Source organism: Nerophis lumbriciformis, linkage group LG21, assembly GCF_033978685.3.
Source record: "Nerophis lumbriciformis linkage group LG21, RoL_Nlum_v2.1, whole genome shotgun sequence".
NCBI lineage: Eukaryota > Metazoa > Chordata > Actinopteri > Syngnathiformes > Syngnathidae > Nerophis > Nerophis lumbriciformis.
In genome coordinates, this window is record NC_084568.2 from 81192 (window position 1) to 85000 (window position 3809).

Sequence of the window (3809 nt, forward strand, 5' to 3'; positions counted from 1 at the left end):
TATATACATATATTCTAGCTATATATATATATATATATATATATATATATATATATTCTAGCTATATATATATATATATATATATATATATATATATATATATATATATATATATATATATATAAATAAAAGAAATACTTGAATTTCAGTGTTCATTTATTTACACACACATAACACTCATCTACTCATTGTTGAGTTAAGGGTTGAATTGTCCATCCTTGTTCTATTCTGTCACTATCTTTCTAACCATGCTGAACACCCTCTCTGATGATGCATTGCTGTGTGGCACGCACAAAAGTGCTTTCATCAAATGCACTAGATGGCAGTATTGTCCTGTTTAAGAGTGTCACAACATTGCTGTTTACGGCAGACGGACTGCTTTACTGTAGACGTTCTTTATATTGTGGGAAAGCGGACTCAGGTCCGCATGGAGCTGGAGGGGGCGTGGCCTCCAGCTCCGCCTGAATTTCGGGAGATTTTCGGGAGAAAATTTGTCCCGGGAGGTTTTCGGGAGAGGCGCTGAATTTCGGGAGTCTACCGGAAAATCCGGGAGGGTTGGCAAGTATGCTTAAATTTTCCACGTGCAAGATTGAATCTATTTTAAAAAATGATTTCATAAGAAGCCAAAAAGTGCAAAAACAATAATGTTGGTGTAACCCGGGTGACAAAACTCCATTTAAATATCCTGTCTATTTATTTTCGTCGTCGAAGCTGTTCTTGCGTGCGTCATTACGTCACGCGGTCACGTGACTTAACGCGGCTGTCAGACGAGCAAACAACCCGGAAGTGGGCTGCTACCGGTGAGCGCGAGAGGAACACACTGCAGGTATGTGACTCGCTTTTACGCTTTAATGATTCCATCAGCCTTCTAAACTGAAATGGAATAATGTCGAACTGTAGGAGCCCAATACCGGAGCCGCGGGAGTGTTTGAGAGTCATTTATCTGCGGAATTGGTGAGTTGCATTTGTGTAGCTTAGCCGCTGCATTCGTTTTGAATGGAGCTGTTAGCATCTACTTTCATGCCCGCTTTCTCTGAATAAAGTTTACACAATGAATGAAATGTTATTGTCTGATTGTTCTTGTGTTGTCATACTAGTTATCAGTGCTATGCATCCAAGGCACTTTATGAAGCAGTCCAGTCAACCACTGTGTCTGCTAGCACTCTATTTGTGATGCACTGTTTACATTTTCATACCTTTTAGAGAAATGAATATTTTGATATAACAATTATTATATTTATTCACACTCCTCAGCCTTCCCGGTAAGGTCTATTCAGGTGTACTGGAGAGGAGGCTACGCCGGATAGTCCAACCTCGGATTCAGGAGGAACAGTGTGGTTTTCGTCCTGGTCATGGAACTGTGGACCAGCTCTATACTCTGGGCAGGGTCCTTGAGGGTGCATGGGAGTTTGCCCAACCAGTCTACATGTGCTTTGTGGACTAGGAGAAGGCATTCGACCGTGTCCCTCGGGAGGTCCTGTGGGGAGTGCTCATAGAGTATGGGGTAACGGACTGTCTGATTGTGGCGGTCCGCTCCCTGTATGATCAGTGTCAGAGCTTGGTCCGCATTGCCGGCAGTAAGTCGGACACGTTTCCAGTGAGGGTTGGACTCCGCCAAGGCTGCCCTTTGTCACCCATTCTGTTCTGAACTTTTATGAACAGAATTTCTAGGCGCAGTCAAGGCGTTGAGGGGATCTGGTTTGGTGGCTGCAGGATTAGGTCTCTGCTTTTTGCAGATGATGTGGTCCTGATGGCTTCATCTGGCCAGGATCTTCAGCTCTCGCTGGATCGGTTCGCAGCCGAGTGTGAAGCGACTGGGATGAGAATCAGCACCTCCAAGTCCGAGTCCATGGTTCTCGCCCGGAAAAGGGTGGAGTGCCATCTCCGGGTTGGGGAGGAGATCTTGCCCCAAGTGGAGGAGTTCAAGTACCTCGGAGTCTTGTTCACGAGTGAGAGAAGAGTGGATCGTGAGATCGACAGGCGGATCGGTGCGGCGTCTTCAGTAATGCAGACGCTGTATCGATCCGTTGTGGTGAAGAAGGAGCTGAGCCGGAAGGCAAAGCTCTCAATTTACCGGTCGATCTACGTTCCCATCCTCACCTATGGTCACGAGCTTTGGGTTATGACCGAAAGGACAAGATCACGGTTACAAGCGGCCGAAATGAGTTTCCTCCGCCGGGTGGCGGGGCTCTCCCTTAGAGATAGGGTGAGAAGCTCTGCCATCCGGGAGGAGCTCAAAGTAAAGCCGCTGCTCCTCCACATGGAGAGGAGCCAGATGAGGTGGTTCGGGCATCTGGTCAGGATGCCACCCGAGCGCCTCCCTAGGGAGGTGTTTAGGGCACGTCCGACCGGTAGGAGGCCACTGGGAAGACCCAGGACACGTTGGGAAGACTATGTCTCCCGGCTGGCCTGGGAACACCTCGGGATCCCCCGGGAGGAGCTGGACGAAGTGGCTGGGGAGAGGGAAGTCTGGGCTTCCCTGCTTAGGCTGCTGCCCCCGCGACCCGACCTCGGATAAGCGGAAGAAGATGGATGGATGGATGGATATTTATTCTAATTGGATTTATGAACTATTTATTGTACAATATTAAGGAATATACTTTACTATTTGAATACAATAGTATTATTTAGTATTTGAATGTATTTTCTTTTGTGTGCGCACTGGAAACTTGACTGGTCCTGCCCTTTTATACAGGCCAGGTTGGATGGCGAGCTTAGAGCCCTTAACTAGAGTCTGAAGCTTTATCCCTGGAACCGAACCACCTGAACTGAATCCACCCAACCGAACCCCGGGCTGGTAGGAGGCTTCTCAGCAGCCGCCCTCTGTTTTTCCTTTCTTTTTGCCAAAACGCAACAAGTTCATTGCGGTCCTCCTGAACCTTCACTTTTCCCCCGTCCCTTCACTAAAACCCCTCTGGACACTGCCACCACAACGTGGACTTTACGGGGCCTGTTAAATGAACTATGAATTTGTGTTGCGCTCATACCATCGTTGGTAAAAAACAAGGACTAAATCACATATACTGATATTGTAAATAACTGAACGTTGTGTGAATTGATGTATATGTGAATGGCCATTTGAATTTACATGTTTAATGTTGTTTGTTATTTTTCCTATTATTCTTTAATATAATTTGGTACCACTTAAACATAAATCCTGTGTTCAGTCTTTATTACTCTCCATTCCTAGAGCTGAGTTTAGTTTCTTCTGATCTAGCCCAGACATATCATTCACTATTCTACTTAGTACTTGTACCGTGCTTTATTAGAGTAACATACAGGTTACATTGGTGTTGGAGGAGTTGTGAATGACTGCAGGGACACAACATTAGATACACCTGCAGTCTGCAGGTGTACCTAATTCACAACTCCTCCAACACGAACATTATTGTTTTTGCACTTTTTGGCTTCTTATTAAATAACTTTTGTAACCTATTTTCATGGGCTTTCCTCTTTGTGATGTTAAGTTCCTGTTATGCGCTGTTATACAGTATATGCCTTGAGCTCTTATTTTGAAGGCGCTAAGAGCGGAAGTGAAGTCACGTTGCGGAGGTTTTTGAAAGAAGGTAAATAAAGTGGTCCTCGTGTAAACTGGAGCCTCCGTGTTTGTTATTTTGTAGTTTCATACAGTATAGGCCACATTTATAAACCCTCGGTTACACTTTTTTAAATAGATTCAATCTTGCACGTGGAAAGTTTAAGTGAGGGCTTTAGTTGCGGCGCATGGACTTAATTTATAAGTAAAGGTAAGACCATAATAACGGTTTTTTTTATTAAATGTGCTTTTTTGTGTGCTACAGTTTGTATGT

General features: G+C 44.8%; 1 long non-coding RNA gene across 1 annotated transcript; it reads left to right on the forward strand.

Annotated features, from left to right (window-relative positions):
• The first annotated feature begins 780 nt into the window (after positions 1-780).
• LOC133621434 (uncharacterized) lies at positions 781-3435 on the forward strand. The gene is made up of 3 exons (XR_009817662.1): positions 781-826; positions 901-954; positions 2696-3435. It is a non-coding gene; the product is annotated as an uncharacterized lncRNA (long non-coding RNA).
• The last annotated feature ends 374 nt before the right edge of the window (positions 3436-3809 follow it).